Source organism: Polyergus mexicanus, unplaced genomic scaffold, assembly GCF_030449975.1.
Source record: "Polyergus mexicanus isolate NDT 795.1 unplaced genomic scaffold, iyPolMexi1.0 SCAF_5, whole genome shotgun sequence".
NCBI lineage: Eukaryota > Metazoa > Arthropoda > Insecta > Hymenoptera > Formicidae > Polyergus > Polyergus mexicanus.
Window position 1 is genome coordinate 6,521,911 of NW_027223325.1, and position 21,324 is coordinate 6,543,234.

The following is a 21,324-nucleotide window of genomic DNA, read 5'->3' on the forward strand; positions in this document are numbered from 1 at the left end:
TGTAATAACTCACAATAAAAATTAAATGATAATTTATATTCATCAAGCCTATCCATTAATTTTAATGATGTTTTGAATTCATTATCTAATATTTCAATTATAACAGATATGGCACTTATTGCAAATAATGGTGTAACAGCAATACCTGATAAACTTGATGCCGCAAATATTGCTTTACTAAGTGATATACCGATTTTACATTTTAAAAAATACTTATAACTTTTTCGATAAACATACATTCGTTTTTTAAAATACTCTTCCATTTATTATTATTAATAAATGTCTAAACATCACCTAAAAATGAAACATTTTAATTTTATAGATAAATATAAAAGAGGTGGTGGATTCTTTCCAGATGTAGTACGCGGTATAATTCTAGGTGAATCGGGTAGTGGAAAAACATTTTTATCTACTAACTTTGTCGCAAACAAATGGCTACCATATAGGCAATTATATGTGTTAGGTTTTATTTTTGTTGAAAGGGAGATCGGAACGGTGACAAAGAAAAGTATTCGTACACGATAATACGTCTTTATTTGATGAGGTATTATCTTCAACTGGCGAGATCGCCCAAAAAAAAAAAAAAAACGTAGAGCGCCTCTCGCCTTAACATTAGCTCATGCTGGCGCATGCGCACGACGCGCGAGAACTATTTATTCTCAACACTCCCGCCGTTTGAGTGCGTCGCGAATCTTATGCCTAAACCGTTACAGAGGAACTGAAACTGACTCTTTGGAAGCGCTTTAGTGAATACATCAGCCAACTGTTGATCCGTAGGAACATATACCACCGAGATTTCCCCACTTTCTACAGTTTCCCGGACATAGTGATACTTAATATCTATATGCTTCGTTCGCTTGTGGAATTCCAGATTTTTGATTAGTCGAATTGCACTTTGATTGTCTACTCGCAACACTGTCGCGGCGTTCAGTGGACACCCGAGATCGTTTAACAATTTTCTGAGCCAAACGGCTTCTTTTGCAGCCGCTGCTGCCGCAACATACTCAGCCTCCGTTGTGCTAAGTGTGACTAGCTTTTGTCTTTGGGACGACCATGTCACGATCCCGTTCGATAAGCAAAACGCGTATCCCGTGGTAAACCTTCGTGTCTCCACGTCGCTTGCAAAATCCGAATCTGAAAAACCCTGTAACTCCGAATTACTCCCGCCGCTTGTGTACATAATACCAACTTTAGTTGTTCCGATCAAGTACCGGTAAATTCTTTTAACCGCTTGCCAGTGACTCTCGTTGTGGTTACTCAAATATTTGCTAACTGAGTTCACGGAATATGCAATATCCGGCCTCGACACAACTGCAAGGAACATCAACGATCCTACCGCTTCCCGGAACGGTACTGTATTTGTCTCTGCATCATCGCGATCATTCGGAACTAACCTGGCGTGCGGATCGGCAGGAATACTTGCCGCTTTTGCATCGACCATCTTAAACTTATTGAGGATTTTCTTTACGTAGGCCTCCTGATGCAAGAAAATCGTTTTCTCTTTTCGATTTCTATCTATTTGTACCCCGACAAATATTTTCCCATCCCCGAGTGTGATTTCAAACGCATTTTTCAACGATTTTACTACCGTCTCGAGGGCTTTACTCGTGTTTGCTGCGATGAGTCCGTCATCTACAAAAAGCGCTAAAAACACATCTATACCGTCGACGCGACCCCGAAAGATACACTTATCAGCTTCCGTTTCGTGAAAACTGTACTTTTCCAAGAGCTTCCGAAACTTTTCGTTCCAGCACCTGGGTGCCTGCTTCAGACCGTACAGCGACTTATTCAGTTTGCACACGAAGTCGCGTTTCTCTTCTTTCTTCACGTTGAGTCCCTCCGGTATTTCCATGTAGATTTCTTCCTTCAATTCTCCATGAAGGAAGGCCGTTCTCACATCGAATTGTGTGAGTTCCAAGTCCCGTTCAGCCACCAGGGCCAATAGGACTCTTAACGAGTCGTATCTCACGACTGGCGAAAAAGTCTCAGTATAATCGAGCCCCACTTTTTGTTGAAATCCACGAGCACAGAGTCGCGCTTTGTACCGGTACACATCACCTGACGTGTCTCGTATGACCTTGAACACCCACTTGGAATCTATGGGTTTCCGATCCTTTTTCCTCGGTACAATTGACCAAGTCTCGTTCTGTTTATGTGCGTCGAATTCCTCCTGTATAGCTTCGGTCCAATTTTCTGCCTCAGCACTGTCCATCGCCTCCTTGAACGAGTTAGATGGATTATATTCTGCGAAATCGACCACATACCTTGCTGGCAACCGGATATTCCGTCGGTCTCGCAATTGTCTGGCCTGATTTGGATGTCCGAGATCTTCTCGTTGCACGTTTCTGTCAGATTCTCCTTGAGCTTCCTCGAACTCTTCCTCGCCGTCTTCCTCGAGAACTTCCACCGCATCTTCATTTTGAGCAACCGGAAAGATGTATTCGAGCTCTTCCTTTTTTGTTACCCCAAGCTGCGATCCTTCATTGAACGTGACATCTCTTGACACTGCTATTCGTTTGGTCTGAGGATTATACAAACGATAATTCATTGAATCGTTCTGGTACCCGACCAAGATCAACTTTGCAGCTTTCGGATCTAGTTTCTTGCGAAACTGTTTGTCGATATGCATGAACGCATCTGATCCGAACACTCGGAAATGAGACACATCTGGTGTTTTTCCAAACCAGATCTCGTATGGCGTTTTCTTATTGCCGGTAGCTAGTACTCGATTGAGTATGGTAACTGCCGTACCAATTGCTTCAGCCCACAGCGACAGAGGAAGTTTCTTCGCTGTTATCATCGTGCGTGCGCTCTCGACAATCGTCCTGTTGTCGCGCTCAGCTCTCCCGTTCTGCTGGGGAGTGTGAGGTGCCGTATTTACCAGCTGGATCCCTCGAGCCTCCAGATATTGCTTCATCTCTCGATTGCGATACTCTCGTCCGTTGTCCGTGCGTAACACCTTCATCGGTTTCCCGAACTTGTTGTCGATTAACCTCTCGTATTTCTTGAAAATATCAAAAACATCAGATTTATGTTTCATAAAGTAGACATACCGAAATCCTGACGCGTCGTCCTTGAAGGTTACGCAGTATTTCGCACCGCCTATTGACTCCACAGAGAATGGTCCGCATACATCTGAGTGTATGTATTCTCCGGGCTTTGTGTTTCCTTTTGTCTCGTTCTTCTTGAACGGAAGCCTATGAGCTTTTCCGAGAGCACACGATTCGCAGAAGAAATTGTCAACGTTAACTAATTTCACACCGCGAATTAGTCCCTTTTGCGTCATCTCTCTTAGCACTTTATTGTTCACATGTCCCATGCGCTCGTGCCAGACACGCAAGTTCACTGTTGACACGTTTGCTTCGCTTGTGGCACTCGAGTTTCTTGCTCTGAACAGCATTCGGTAAATTTTATTGTCTTGTTGTACACCGACACCGAAAGTTTCTCCGTCGCGATTTACTGGCACTTGTTTTCTTTTGAACACAACCTCGAACCCCTTCGACGTACATACGCCGACTGAAAACAAGTTTTTTCGAAGTTTGGGTACGTAAAGCACGTTTCCTATTCGCGCTTCACACCATTTGCCGTTCACAAATCTGTCTATGAGCACAGTGCCAGTCTTGTAACTTCACACACGCCGTTATCCCCGAGCGATATCGTCTCGCCACTCCTGGGGTAAAACTCGCTGTACCAGTCCCGTCGGTAAGTGATGTGTCTCGAGGGGGAGTGGTGCACTTGGACACAGTATAATTGGACACGGTGCAAATGGACACGTTACAAATGGACACGAGATTTTGCACACGGTTCAATTGGACACAGTGCATTTGGACACAGTAATTTTGGATACAGTAGCTTTTGGACACATAAGAAAATACGCATCGTTTACTTGGACACCGCTCAATTGGACACTGTTCATTTGGACACCGTTCGTTTGGACACAGAAAGATGCGCACCGTTCATTTGGACACCGTTCGTTTGGACACCGTTATTTGCCCACCGTTCGTTTGGACACCGTTCATTTGCCCACCGTTCGTTTGGACACCATTCATTTGCCCACTGTTCGTTTGGACACCGTTCATTTGCCCACCGTTCGTTTGGACACCGTTCATTTGCCCACCGTTCGTTTGGACACCGTTCGTTTGGACACCAAAATTTGATTTAAATTATACGACGTAATCCACACCAAATTTTTGTTTTAAATAAGAAATAGGTTTGGGTTAGGTTATATCTTCCGGAAGTGGAGCCCCCCCGCAGGGGGGGGGGCGAAACCCACTGTATCCATGCATGACATCCAAATATGCGAAAGGCTAAACAAAGTGCTAAAAGCAATGTAAAATTAATGACATCAGTATCAGAGATATATAAGTATGAATATATTTTATTTTGACAGATATTATAACCTTCAAATGTATCTCCTTTTCACGATTTCATATTTTACATAGATTTACCAGTATAAAGTGTTATAAGAATACTGATTATATTTTCCCAAAATGATTTTTATTTCTCTCCATCTGTTACATATTCAAACAAACAGTGCGCATGTTTCTGTGTACAAATGAACGGTGTCCAAACGAACGGTGGGCAAATGAACGGTGTCCAAACGAACGGTGGGCAAATGAACGGTGTCCAAACGAACAGTGGGCAAATGAACGGTGTCCAAACGAACGGTGGGCAAATGAACGGTGTCCAAACGAACGGTGGGCAAATAACGGTGTCCAAACGAACGGTGTCCAAATGAACGGTGCGCATCTTTCTGTGTCCAAACGAACGGTGTCCAAATGAACAGTGTCCAATTGAGCGGTGTCCAAGTAAACGATGCGTATTTTCTTATGTGTCCAAAAGCTACTGTATCCAAAATTACTGTGTCCAAATGCACTGTGTCCAATTGAACCGTGTGCAAAATCTCGTGTCCATTTGTAACGTGTCCATTTGCACCGTGTCCAATTGTACTGTGTCCAAGTGAAGGCCACTCGTCTCGAGGCACCACTGTCGGTAATCCATACATCACTTGTGTCGACTGCCATAATTTGTTCAACGACCTCACTGGATGACTATCTCTGATTTCGCTTGTTGCTTTTCCCGCGCATCTGACGTCACGATAAAAGCGCACTCATGAGAACTATCATCGGTATTGTCCTTGTCCTTTTTCTCACTTTTCTTTTTCCGGCACTCACGAGCATAATGGCCTTTTCTTTTACAGTAAAAGCACTCGACACTTGTCCTTTTACTTTCAGAGTTTTTTCCGCTGTCTTTATTTTCGCTTGTGACGAACTTTTTCTTCTTGTTCCCGCCAAGAGTCACAGCGGCTAACGCTCGAGTGACGTCATCGTCACCTTCGAGTCGTTTCTCTTCTTTTAGTAACCGTTCTAAAAGATTTTCTAGCGATTGTCTAGCTTCCGGTACACTGTCCCACGCTGTCTGGAAAGCATTGTATTTCGACGGTAGACTTCCAAGGATCTTTGCCATAATGGCTGTGTCCGAAACTGCTTCTCCCAGATCCTTCAGCTGAGACGCCATGTTTTGTACTCGGGATACGTGATGCACAACCGACTCATTTGTATCCATGCGATGTCCGTGGAATTTTTGCAGCAAGAGCATCTTATTCGACGCAGACTTCTGTTCGTGAATTCTCACCAATTTGTCCCACATTTCCTTCGCTGTGACGCACTCGAGCAAACAGTCGAGTTGGGAATCTTCGATCGAGGATGAGATTATGCACATGGCCGTCGCGTTGTCTTTCGCCCACTTTCTGCCGTCCGCCGAGTCAGCCTCTGCCGGCATCGCTCGCGCGCCCGTTACGACATCTTGAATCGTGTTCGCGATAAGCATCGAGTTCATTCGAAATTTCCACGCTTGAAAATTCGAGCCATCAAACTTTTTGATGTTCTTAAACAGAGTTGGTTCCGTCATTTTCGTTCGACCACTTTTCGCTGCGCGGATACCAGTACGTGCGCCACGACACTACACTGGCGACCACGTTTTGACCAACGCGAAAAGAATTGATCGAGATACACACTTTCTTCCAACCGTTCTCTCGCTTCAACAAACTGATTTTCCGCAGGCTGCTTGCCTGGGCCCATAACCTGTTAGGTTTTATTTTTGTTGAAAGGGAGATCGGAACGGTGACAAAGAAAAGTATTCGTACACGATAATACGTCTTTATTTGATGAGGTATTATCTTCAACTGGCGAGATCGCCCCAAAAAAAAAAAAAAAACGTAGAGCGCCTCTCGCCTTAACATTAGCTCATGCTGGCGCATGCGCACGACGCGCGAGAACTATTTATTCTCAACAATATGTTTATAGTCCATCTATAGACCAACCTACTTATGTAGGATTAGAGAAAGAGTTGGAAAAAGAGATAAATATGATATTGATTATTTATTTGAGGGTAATTGGGAAAAAATTTTACCAGTAGGAGAATGTGCATCAAATAGTTTAGTAATTTTTGATGATGGAATGTTAAAAAATCAAAGTAAAATAATAAGATATTATTGTGAAGGAAGGCATAAAAATATTAGTATTCTCGGATTATATCATAAATACACTAAAATAAACCATATAATTAGAAAAAATTCAAATCTGTGGTTTATTTTTAATGAGTTTGGAGATAATCTCAAAAAAATACATGAAGAATTGGCTTCTGAATTAACATATGAAGAGTTTTGTAAGTTCCGTAAAAAAGCTTGGTCAGAACCACATGGATTTTTGGGAATTGATAAAACAAAAAATGATAAATATTTCTTTCAAAAAAATAATGAATTAATATTATTATTATAAATGGGAAGAAATTTACGTAATGTGTCAGACAAAAGACAACTGTTAAATACTGATTCAGAATTGTCGAATGCGTCCTTCGGACTAAGTCTTTCAGATGCGTCCTACGGACTAAACCTTTCAGGTGCTTCACCATCGTCTCTCTCGTCACAAATACAAAACCGTTAAATACAAAACCGTTAAATACAGAATGTACACATAAGATGTTAAAGCCACTTAACAAACCTCCGGTTCTTGAATGCAAATCTCCAGTTTTTAACATGAAAAGGGGGGTTTAATTTTGGAAATAAATCATTTAAAAGTACATATGAAATGATGGGTACAACTTCACAAGAACTGGCTGAAATAGAAAAGAAGCAAAATGAATTAAGAAAAACATTTCAAAATGCAAGAAATTTAAATACTAAAAAAAGTATAGATTTAGAGGAAAAAAATAAACCAATAACTTCTAGACTGGGTGAAACGAATAAAGAAATTAACATATTGATTGATAAACTGGACTCAAGTTTAAAATCTGCACCTGAAAGGCACCTGAAAGGTGTCCAAGAGACGCTAAGTCCGAAGGACGCCACAGATGTACAACCTTATCAAGATACTAAACTTGAAGAAATAATAAAACTCCTTAAAGGTTATACAGAGACTGACGATAGTGATGAAGTATTTGAAGAGACCTTCGAGCGTCTTTCGGACTTAGTCTTTCAGACGCACCCTTTGGACGAGGTACAATCTGTTAGCTCGAGCCATTCACATAAAAAATCAGCTTTTTCAATGTCACCAAGAATTAAAGAAGAAGGGGGCCCCTTATGGAATAAATATAAAAACCATCTTTATGATGAAACGTTTGGATTCTGGCGTGACAGAGACAATGATGATAGGTTAATGATAGGGAATAAAACTGTAAGAGTAACACAAAATGATAATCTTGTTTTTTATGATGATAATAATATAAAAATAGTAACTCAACTTACTAATCCTTTAATAAAATTATTAACAAAAAAAAAGTACCATATAAATTCAAAGATATTTATGGTGAAGATGCTATAAAAAAATATAAGAATATAGTTTATAAAACTAATGCAATTTATAAAGATAATGATCCTAGTAAAGGACCAGCTTCAAATAAATATACAAAATGGGAATATATTTTGAGATATTTATGGGAAGAAATGAGTGAGTCAAAAATTAGAAAAGCACCTGAAAGGTGCCCGAAAGGCTTAGTCCAAGGGACGCTATGTCCAAGGGATGGAAGTAAAAAAGGAGGTGGTTTTATTAATAAACTTTCAAATAAACTAACCGGAAAGGTTCCAGAAATGCATTTACTGGGATATAATGCTTGTGGGCCTTTTACGAATGTTGAGGAGAGATTAAAAAAGGGGTGGAAAGGAATAAATCCTTTAGATGGACATTGCAAATAACATGATCTTTTTTATTATACAAACCCAAATATAGATTATAGTGAAATAAAGAAAGCAGATAAAACTTTACAAGAAGCAGCGTGGATGAGAGTATTGTCACCAGATGCTAGTAAGTCGGAAAGATTTTGGGCGTGGGTTGTTACAAATGCCATGAAATTAAAAACAAAATTAGGAATGGGATACATGAGTGAAAAAGATTTGTTATCATTATTAAAGAGGGCATTGGAAATATATAAAAAGAATCCACAATTAGCTAAGAACATTTTAAAATATTATGAAGATCAAAATCATCCATATAAAACAACTGGATTGATGTCAAGCAAACCTTCGGTTCTTGAATGTGAAAAGGACGCATTCGGCAAAACTATTAAGAACTTAGGGGGTTTTCCTTGGTTAGCAGCTCTCCCAATGATTTTCGCTGGTTTATATTATCTTATGAGTTCGGGTATGGATATATATAGAACAGTTAAAGAGAACAAATTTCTGGATGAAACATTAAAAGAACAGATTAGAAATAATAAGGTATCCGAAGGACGCGAAGAAGGATTAACCCATGTAGATAAAACTCAGGCAGATAAAATGATGCCATTAATTCAGGTCAAGCCCTTTGTACATTATAATTTCGATATCCCACGTGAAGAAACTTTCAACACACCAAAATATCAACCATCACTCTTTAAATATCGTTATTAAATGGAATTAAACCTATCATTTTATCAAAAACAAAAATTGAAGAAAGCTTGGTTTTATGATACAGGTGAAAAAATTAAATTGAATTCCAAACATGTTAAAAAAACAAATACTGATTATTATGGACTATTTCCATCATTATCTATTAGAAATGCAAATAAAGTATTTAGACAAATGGAAAATACTAAAGGTGCAGAACTCAACCTATCTAAAAAAGAAGTTAAAAATTTAATATTAAAAGCTTTATCAGATGATGATAAAAAACAATATGTAAAAAAACTTAAAATACCTAATTTTAGAAACGTCTATTTAAATTTAAATGAATTACCTAAGAAAATTAGAAAAAATGAGTGTGGTATTGTTAATCTTTTTTTTCATTGGGTTTGCTATTTCAAAAATAAAAATCATATATATTATTTTGATTCTGTAGGGGGAGATGCACCTATAGAATTGAAAAATTATTTCAGAGGAAATAGACTCATTATAAATACAAAGAAAGTACAAAAGAAAAGTGATCCAGCTATTTGTGGTTATTTATGTATAATAGTTCTTTATTTGTTGGGAGTTAAAAAAATAAAATGGAAAGATATAATAAAAACAATTGGAATAGGTGATATTAAGGATGTTTTATACTATAAGCGTCCCTTGGACTAAGCACCCCTTGGACTAAGCATCCCTTGGACTAAGCCTTTTTAAAAGTAAATGACATTGATATATTACCTAAAGTGTAAGACAAAAACAAAATCAATGCGTGAGCATAAAGAAAATAAAAATGAAGATTACATACATAAAAAAAAAATATAACATATATTTTAATAGCAAATTGTTACAAATGTGATTCAAAGAAATCATAGTATATAAAAGCTCTCAAAAAATAAATCTTATAAATGGCATCAAAACATAGTTCACTTCAAGACCTTTTGTTTGAAAAATATCAAGATAAAATTGTGAAATTACAATACAAGTATATTTATCCTGAAATTAAAAGGCATGGCAAGGAATATGATTTTCATATAAAATTTAATGATAAACATGGTTTTATGCCAAACAAAACAAGAAATTTACCAAAAATACGAGTTACAAAGGAAGATGGAAGTGCTTATCCTGAAGGTACAACTAGCTTTTTAGTTAACAATTATTTTGCGTACATGTGGAGTTTGATTAAAGTTTCAATGTTCAATACTGAGTTGGATAATAATTATAACGTTGGTCATGTTAGTACATTGAAAAAGCGCGCTAATATTTCAAACGAAGGTGAAGGAAGTGGTCAAGCAAGTGGTTTTATCGCTGAGAAAAAATATGGTTTGATTAAGGGTGATGGTTTGTTTTATCCTACAATTGATATGGGAGATTTACTTCCTGGTTTCTTTGATGATATAAGTGGGCCTATATTTGGTGTAGACATACACATTGTAATGACTTTAAAAGATGATTTGAGTGACTCATTGTTTACATTTAGTGACGCCGAAATAGCCCCACGCGGAAAAATTAATTTAGAAAGTTATCGTTTAAAAGTTTGGTATATTGAATATGATGAAATTACAACGACAAACTTGATAGACGGTGTAACGATACCGTTACCAGCCTCGCGGGCCGACCAGCCGCCCGCAATTTTGAGGCTCGGCGCCTATGGCGCCCCTAAACTCCCACACCCGTGTTGCGGCCCCACCGTGGGGCCGCCCCATCACGCGCTCCCACCACGCGCCAACTCGCGTGAGTGGGAGGCCGGCCGCCGGTATATAAGGCGCTCCGGCGAGCGTAGCGTTACCAGTTCCCGATCCCGAGTCCTACCTCGTACAACTCCAGATCCGAAACCTATACCGCGTTACACCAGGCTACGGGCTACCCGTAGTTACGCCGGGTTACCCGGTTGCTGGGACGGCGCACCCCGATACCTAGCGTTACACCAGGTCACGGGCTACCCGTGGTTATGCCGGGCTTCCCGGTTGCTGGGACGGCGCACCCTACTAGTCGATAAGTTCGCACCGCGTTATACCGTAAGACCGTTTGCATATATACCGTGACCCGTTTGTATCGTAAGACCGCTTTGGTCTCCGCGTTCTAGTAGCGTCTAGTATCGCTTTGTAAATATACCGCGACCTGTTCGTATTATAAGACCGCATTGTACATACCGCGACTTTTAACTAGAGAATTAAATAGACCTTAGGATTCCCGCCAGTGTCGCGCCGTATCTATCTTCACCCCCGGCCCTCAAACTACTACGGGAGCTTCAGTCCTTTTAAGGATAGAACGCCGAGAACGCCGACGCCCCGTCCTTTTAAGGATAAGGCAGTCAGGCAGTTGGAATTACATTGAGGGCCCCGCGACACCCCGTAGTGTTTAAGATCTGTACTGTATCAATAATAATAATCGTAGTTTAACTGCATGCGAACCCCGCGACTGCGGAACACGGCCGTTTGAGCCACGCTCACTTCCCGAGCTCCACGTGCACAACTGTATACACGCACCGTCCCCGCATGTTGCTTCGCGCTTAGCTTTAAGTGTTAAATATCTTATGTAATAACCGCATGAATAAACAGACTCGTTTAAACCGATTACCCGGAGGTAAAGTAAGTTGGAGTTTCCCCCTTCTCCCGAACCCTGGCACCGGCGAGCCTTGATCCGCGGCGTACGGGAAAGGTGAACCGTTACAACGAATTGAAACATTTTAGTTTAGCTGGTAAATATAGGTTTACATATAAATGCTTTCAGTGTGTAGAATATCGAGGATTACCAGATTTAAATACTTTACGTATGCCCTTAAATGATTTTGTTTTTACTCAGGAACCAAACTGGGCATTTGTTTTCTTTATAAAAGATAAATTTCTGTACGACCAAAATGAGAATCCAACAAATTGGGACCATGCTAATATTAAAAATATTCAAATATTGTATGGAGAAGAAAGACATCCTTCCAAAGCTCAAAATTATGAAATTGAAAAAGGAGATTATTATGAGTTATATCGTTCAAGTTCAGAATACGATGAAGCATTATATGGTCTTGATAGAATGATTTCTCAGTTTCACACGGTTGACAATTTTATAAAATATAATTGCTTTTTTAATATTGATTTGAGGAATAAACCAAAGAGTATTTGCACTGTGGAGAAATTACCAAAAATTTTAATTGCTGATTCTTCCAAATCTTTCAAGGGATTAAATTGTTATGTAGTATTTGTAAACCAAAAGACTATAGCTTATGATATGGTTATGAGTAGAATGATAGTTCAATATTTTTAATTAATTAAATTAAAATCTTTAGATATACATAAATTTATAATTTATAATTGCTAATAAATGCTGTACAAACTGAAAGGAAATTTAAAAGATGGTGTATCTTTTAGTTTTGATAAACTTAAACACATAAAGTTTGGTGAAATAGGGTTGGTAGATATATATATTCCTGGATATGATAACACGTCAGAAAGTCTAAGCGTTAAAGGGGTGTCTGAAGGGCACCTTAAAGACGCCGAAAAGGTATTTGAAAGACTAAATCTGAAGGATGCGTCTGAAAGACTAAGTCCGAAGGACGCTAAGTCCGAAGAATGCTTAGTACAGGGGACGCTTAGTCCGAAGGATGCGTTTGAAAGAACGTCTGAAAGACTAAGTCCAAGGACGCTAAGTCCGAAGGACGCTTTATCATCTGAAATTACATTTTTATTTGTGCCGGAAGAATTAAATTTAAAAGATGCGTATGAAAGGTGCCAGGAAGGCTATGCCCGAAGGATACTAACAAAGTATACAATAATTATTAATTTAGGTCAAGGTCTTAATTCAGCTGAAGATATTCAAAAGAATGTCATATATAAAGTTAAAAATATTCTAGAAACAGAAAAAAAGAACTGGGCACCAAAATATAAAATTGATTTAGAAGTGAGTTCTATTAGCATTGAATTTGATAAAAATGATAAATTAGTGAACAAAATATTTGACGCAATAGAATTAAGGGTGTTAAACTCTGAAAATGAAGGACTTTCTCTTATTAAAAAAAAACCTGGTAAAATTAATCTAGGTTTACTAATCCAGGGTGTATTTACTATTCAAAACTTAAAAAATCTTATAGAAGAAGACAGAATAAATCTCATAGAAGAAGTACCGTTAGCTTTTGATATAAACAAATTTAAATTTGAGAAGAATAATAATGAAACAAGGGTATATAGTCCTGTAAAATTAATAATAGCCCATTCTGGTAAAATATTTATTTCAGGTCAAGCCCTTGATATTCCACAATATGCTGTTATAGAGTCGGGTAAAGAAATTGTATTCAAAGGTGAAAACCAGAAGGGAGTCATTCTTAGTTCAGGTCAAGCATCTGAAAGACACCTGAAAGGCGCCGAAAAGGCGTCTGAAAGACTAAGTCCAAAGGACACCATTGATATGTGTGTATATTCAAATTTTGTGGAAAGACCAATATTTAGATTTGTTGTAAATAAATTACCTGCTTATATTAAACCTGCTAATGTAATGTATTTTCGTTTTGGAGATAACATAGGTCTATTTGATAAATTAAAACTTACTTTCGAAGGAGAGGGTCTGAACTTAATTCAGGTCAAGTCCTTCAAGTCCTTAAAAAATGTGAGCGTAATGATTGACTTACATGAAGTGCATCCTACGGACTAAGCGTCCCTTGGACTTAGCGTCCCTTGGACTTAGTCTTTCAGACGTTCTTTCAGACGTTCTTTCAGACGTTCTTTCAGACGTTCTTTCAGGTTTTATCTGGTATTCTCATAACCAAAAGGAGACGTTTCTATATTATTATTTAAATATACTTTATCGTCGTATGCTGATAATGCTATTTTATTTGTTTTAACAGTGTAAAGTTTCAACTCTTTTGATGTAATATTGTATACAGTTTCAGTTGTGTTTTTACCCTCAAACAAACAGTTTTTGTACATATCAAATTTAATTTTTTTTATATTTGATCTTTTTATTCCTTTACATACTTTTTTCTCTTTTATTTTTGTTATAAACTTTTTAGTATTTTTGCAAAACTTTGTTTCAGTTTCGTCATATCTAAAAGCATACATTTTTGATCTTAATCCAACCCATTCTCTTAATGTTATCCCAAGATATTCATCTTTGAATAAACCGATTACTTTTTTATTTACTTGTGGCATCCAATCAATTTTATAATCACTCGTATCGAAATAATGTATGTTGTTTTTTATATCCAAGTAAAGATCATCTGTTTCCACATAAATAATAAATGAATCAGTATCAGTTCCTAACAATTTAGCTTTATCATTATACTTTTTCTTCAAAAAATTATAATAAAACTTATACATTAATAACTTTGATAACTCTAAAACAACAAACCCACCATATATGGGTTTATTTAATGTTATTTCTTTCTTTTTTCTAAGGTGTCTAAGTTTTGTGTTTAAGTCAATGTAAGGTTTCAACCAAGCTTTTTGCCTAAATGATATTACTTTTTTTATGTCTTTTAAGATTATTCCTTGATTAAGACATTCTTGTAACATTCTATAATCAATTAAATAATTATTCTTTGATTTTAACGTGCACATAAGTTTAGTGCCAGTTGGTATTTTACCAATTCCCTTAGATATCATTTCTTTTTGATATTCGGATAATTCATCATAACTAGGTACATAATGTTCGGGTAACATTGGATAATTTTTAAATTTATCATGTAATTCCAATGGGATATCTAAATCAACGAGAAACGAATAACCATATTCTCCGTCATAGGGTAAGCTCTTAATTGTTTCAAGAGTGAAATTATTTACATCTTCATATTTAAATTCTCCTATAGGAAGAGGTTGACTAAGCGCATATCCATATAGATTATTAGCATCCAAGTATAAAATATAGCTAACATGCTTTTTACTGTTATATATACCTTTTTCTATCGCTTTTTCTTTGGATAGTTTAACAGTCTTTCCAATTTTATTATCATAAAAGTAACAATTATTAGCTAGTGCATATCTATGTGGAATCATAGATATTCCACCCCTTATTCCAGTTTCATATGTTTCATACATTTCTCTATCTGATAAAAATTCTAATGTTTGTTCAGTGTATTTTAATGAAGCATCATTAGCAAAATGTGGAGCAGATATATAATATACAGGGTCAAGACCATATTCTTTATAGCATTTTTCTCTGAAATTGTCAAAAACGTCATGTAATAAAACAGTATCTAATTTCAAGTATAAATTATGATATTCTTTTACAGTTTTACATTTAAAATGTCTGTATACTTTATGTGCAAATTTAAGTTTAGAAGGACTCACATTTTCATCATTTAAAGTTGAATACCATTCTTTACTTTTGCTAGGCAAATATAACTCATACATTTTAGCATAAGAGTCCATCCATTCATACATATAAATTCCCTTTTGTAGAACTAAATGTAAGTCTTCTTTTTTAAATCTCTTTAACATAGTTTTAAATTTGGAATAATCAACTGGTTTAAATACATTTCCATTACACTTTTTACATCTCCCAATCATTTTAAGTACATCATGTTCGTTTATAGGAAGTAACTTCATATTTGTTATTTCTTGGACAGATTTGCCATGTGAACAAAAACAGTCGTTTACATCGAGTAAGTTTTTAATTAATGAATCTAAACTTTTGTCCATAAATTTAAATGTATCAATGAATCTCACCTCCATATGTATATTATTAATATCTCCTTTCTTTTTAATGATGGTTTTCGAATTGCATTCTTTACAGGTTTCAATAATTTCATTCTTATATTTTTTATTGCATTCTTTACATTTTGATACGTCATACTGTTGTTCATATTGATCAACAACTACGTTATTTATGGAAATTGTAACATAATTTTCTTTTGTGTTTGGCATTATATTTAGGGCTTTTTTATTTTTCCGTGTGTATTTAGCTCCTAGTTTCAAAATCCATCTTAGAAATAATTTAGAATCGTATTTCAAATTATGAAATAATATTGGTACAAAATTTGGTAATTTTAGTTTTAAATTGCAGTTGGTATGGGCTGCCCCGCGATAACGTCCTGTATAGTGATCGTGATCTTTTACTTTACTTAGCGTCCTTTGGACTAAGCCCTTCGGGTGCCTTTCCTCGTCAGAAAATTCACCATTACAAATATGACATTTTTTAGCTTTTCTGAAATTGTCAATATCTTCTTTTGTCATTGCTATTGGTTTATTTACTTTTCTAAGTTCATAATATCTTCTTGCATATTTAACGATAAGGTTGTTAAATTCATTCATTAACTGTTCAACACTTCTATTATTTATTAATTGTGTTTCGTCTATTGTATCAAAGCAGAAACTATTCGGCTTATGCTCGTGAATAACATTCTTCATAATTGACTTTTGTAATGTTGCTTCAAAATCTGAACTAACTGTATATGGGTGATATTGCTCCGCATCTATGGAAAAATATTGTCTATTTAATTTAGTGGGCATTTTTATTTTTTGTTTTTCATATATACACAAAGCAACATGATCATTATACTTTTCTTCTTTCTCAAACGAATCGTTGCATTTTTCGCACAAGTATCGCTTCCTGTGTTGTTTTGTTATTTGTCCTCTTAATAAAGCACTCATATTTTTAATTCCAACTACATGCTCTCTTTGTATATTAAAAGATTTGTACATTTTCTATCTTTATAATTATCACTTACAATAGCTTGACCAATAGTAAACGACAAACCTTCGGTTCTTGAATTCTTTGCATTCGACGAATCATTATTCTCATCTACTCTAAAAACATTTATAGCTATATTTAAAAAATCTTCGTATTTTTTCGTATTTTCTTTTATAATTTGTACAGGATAATTCATATTTAACACTTCATACCTCGATATATCATATTCGTAAGGTCTGTCTACATGATCATCAGCAGGATTAAGTATACTCTCTAATGCATACTCAAAACATCTAAGATTTTCTTGCTTCTCGCATTTAAATTTATTAGTTTTAGTATTGTTAACATTAATGCAGCATTTTTTTGCTATAATATAATTGGGTAATTTAACATAAGTTCCACCTCGAAGAGGGGTGTATTTATCGGATTGTAAATCAAGTTGAATAACTCTATCGAATGTAAACTTGGTGTTTTTTGCATTAAAGCTAGCAAATTTATTTAAAATGATATTATGCATAAAATTGATTATATCTGATATATATGATATCCTCAGATAAAATATGCTCAACGTTACTATGAAAATAATGTGTGTGTTTGTCAATTACATTACCACATAAATCTAATACATGATATTGCACCTTTGCAACTAATTTTACTGTTACAGCTGTATGTTTTCTAAATCCAGTTCGTATTTTATCTTCTACGTATGGTTTGGTTCTTCTAAGAAATATACTTAAATCACAACTATTTATATCCGAGTAGAATGAATAATCAACAAGCATGTTATTCCACACGCCTTTAGCTCTAACAATTTTTACTTCTTCTTCTTCTTCATTGCAATAATTATTTGGTAATTCTTTAAAGTCTTTTGATTTATTTATAATCCCATCTTTCCTTTTTCTTGGTTGAGAAAAAATATTTTCATGAAAAGGAAATTCGTTACTAATTGATGGCTCCATTTATTAGTGAAAATTTTTATCAACATAATTTTTAGAGTTAACATTCTTAACATTCTTAAATCTGTGAAAGTTCTGAACATAATTCATCATTTTATTAATTCAGCTCAAGCACTTGAAAAGCATCAAAAGGTGCCTGAAAGGTGTCTAAAAGACTAGCGTCTGAAAGACTTAGTACGTAGGATGTTTAGTCCGAAGGATGCTTACGAAGTGATTAGATCCTTCTTATTTATCCATTGGTTATGTGTATTATCAAAGCCTAACCATTTAACATAAACTTTATTTCCTTTTCTTTTTTTTAGTGTATACAAAATAGAGTGATGAATTAATAAAAAATTTTATATAATAAATGGAGAGGAAATGTTCCACATGTCAAATCATTAAATCACATTGTAATTTTGTTAAAGCAAATAATTTAAAATATGGAATCAGTTACACCTGTTACGAATGTAAAAAACTTCAAAATGAAAAAATTACTTGTGGTGTATGCTTTAAAGAAGTTCCAAAACGATATATGACTAGACATTTTAAACTAGAATGGCATATCAAATTAGACAAATTTATTAATGAACTATTACAAGGCGTCCTACAGACTAAACGTCCTACAGACTAAACCTTTCAGCTGCCTTTCAGGTACCTTTCAAACGCTTGACCTGAATTAAAAAGAATGTTTTCAGTATGGAAAAAAATATTAATTGAAAGAAAAAAATATATCTTAAGTAGGTTTACAAGTGAATTAACACTGTGCCAGTGACCTACTAAGACATTGTTGAAAGATGCAAAAACCTTTGTGAGGAAAATCACCTGACGGTATGTGCTCGCCAGCGCTGGTTTTTTTTTTTTTTTTATTTTGAGTACATACCGTCAGGTGATTTTTTTCTTTTTAGTTCTATTTAACTTTAATTTATTTCTTTATTCAAAGTTTAACACTCTTATAGGGACCCCTGGAGGTATACATTCTTTTCTAATTCATATCTAGTTTCCTAGATGTGACAGAGAGAATTGTATAGTTCTTGTCGAATGTTTCACATTCAAGAACTGAAGGTTTGCCTATTCCTATTCCTGGCGCCAGGACACACACATACAACACCACTCAGTTATTTTTTACATGCCATATTATTTACCAAGCCGGCCGCACTTGGCAAATAAAATCTTGATTCAGAGTTTAACACTCTTGAATTGTTGGGATTCGAACCGGCAAACGTATTCGGTTCTTGAATACGAAGCGGCAATCTCAAGATTACTAGGCATGTGTTATCTCCCTGAGCCATACGAAGATAACAGTTAAACATGACTAATTACTGAGTGATATGTGATCCGAGCGCTTCGATGTGTCAGAAAGGCACCTGAAAGGACGTCTCAAAGACTAAGTCCAAGGAACGCTTAGTCCGTAGGACGCTTGCGCTTCGACGCGCCAGAAAGGTTTAGTCCGTAGGACGCTTAGTCTTTATGCTAAATCTGAAGGACGCACATGGTTATCTTTTTTTTTTAAATTTATTGCTTTTATTGCTTTATGCTTAATGATTTTATTGCTTTTATGAATGATTTTATATATGATTTTGATGTTTTTAGTTGATTTTGGTGGTGGAAAAAAATCCGGTCCAGAATGTATGCTTTTGTATACTACTAAACAATTTTTTTTTTAAATGCATTTTCTTCCCTAACGCGGGTACTTATCATACAGCCCTCGTATGTACATATACATACAGTTCCGCCACTTTCGTTACGTAGATTTCAAGTCCCTACATCCCCATGAAGCGGAATGAGCGCAAGAAAAACGAGCAGAAAGGCTCTAAAATGACTTTTAAATATTGTTTTTATTGGTCGTTTTTTATTATCATGTACATAAATTTTGAAATGAATGCGTTCTTATTGGAAATATTAATTAAAAATGTTAAATAAGTTAAATAAGTTTCAACGCGGTTTTAACCCTTTTGAAATAATGACTCATGATTGGTTGTGCATTGTTCCACGGTGTGCTCATTACGCTGCATAGGTTAGCACCCTGAAGCTTTCGAGATCTAGCGACTTTATGTGAAACGGTAACTCTCTCTCTTTCTCTAATACAGACAGCGAAAGCGTGTGGATCATAAGCCTAGCGGACGATAAATACAAAGCCTCTTTAAATTAAATTAAATATTAGTCAAAAGACCAAATAGGTTATCCAGTTATTCTGTTATTAAGAATTAGAAGTAAAGTTTTCTGCGATTTATATTATTATTATTGCGTGAAATTATTGTTCTCCAAATATATCCTTTTCTTTCTTTTTTATTATATTGTATGTGGCAGCTAAGGCAGTATCTCTTGTAAGCACAAGGGAAAAGTTGTACTCGAAGCAGACTGATTCTTTTTGTAAATTTAGATATAGTTATTTTGAAAATATATTAAATTCTCTAACACCAAAAGTTTTAAGAAATTTCTCTTCTTCGAAAAACATCTCCCGATTCGTAAGAAAACGTAATTAGAAATTTTTGTTAGACTTTTCTAATTATTTAAGAGAAAGAATGAAGCATAGATCCATAGAATATATGCAAAAACATCTTTCGAGAAAATCAATTAGCGGAATTCGATAGCATATATTGCCAATTAGCCAGTTGAATACTAGGATCTTCTGATTGATGAATCGTGCTGGTTATCGACATCGGTCGATATTTATAAACGTGTGCTATCGAATTATATGCGAGAGGAATTCTCTCAATCAATTTATCGCTGTCTTATACAGAATCTTATACACAGTTCACCGTGCTAAATCCATCATGACAAAATTCATATAGAGTTATATCAGACGGCAATTCTTCTTTAACAATTATAGTTCCCGCAGTATTGCAATTTATTAACTATAGCGCAGTTCCTATAGTAAATATGTGCAATATTATGAACTGTCCTCGCGAATTGTAGTGTGAATTATTGTGAACGTGGATTATAATGAGCATCTGTATATACAGACCATTTTTTTGTTTTCAACAATTATTGTAGGTCACTCCATGCGGAAGAAATACAAACATGCTAAAAAGATTCAGACATGCTACGACCGCCTGCCTGAATTCTTCGGGTCAATAAGAATTTCGTATAAGACAAAATTGTGCTCTGAGCATTCCTTGACCTGGCGAAATTCCTTGTGCCTTGGACTGTTTTTTATTCGTGATCGCCCAATCAGCCTGATAATCGGCGACGATTGCGACAAAAACTTAAGGATCACATGTTTCAGACGAAAAAACACAATTTGACTAACATGTCACGATCTCCTTTTTTGTATACCTTTTTTGTATGATGATGATCTTCCAGAATACAAAGACTGCTTCGAATTGATAATAAGCATTGAAGAATGCCATAAGGAGTTGCGCCTCAAGATCCGCTCCTTAAAGGTCACGATAAATGATATCGCCGGAACTGCGCACAAAATTATTCATATGCCGGAATCGATAATTCATCTCGCACTCCCCGTGAAAAGAATCAAAAGAAATTTAGGAAATGTTCGGATTAATTTACACCTCACGGATCATTATCATTTTTATGTATTGTGACATTGCCGCCTCGCGCGCATCCGCTGGATTCCTCTCCAGTCGCAAAGTGCGGGCTGAAGGACCGCATCAGTCGAAAAAAATAGCGAGAACCTGTACCGCAGTCTCCAGAGAAGCGTTATTAATCAAGACTCTGTTCATTATATTAATTTCGTTTGTTATTTCTTTTCGTATGAATATTTATTTTACGAGCCTCATCGGAGGAGAAGGCGGGACCGATTTGCGACAACAAGAACCAGCTATCGACGATCTCGAGTGACCTTCAGGGGAAGAATGAGCCAGCATTTCGGTCGAAAAAAAAAACAATCAACGATACGTCTTTTGATGTCACGACGTGATTAGGACTCGCACGCGTGATGCACGACGCAAG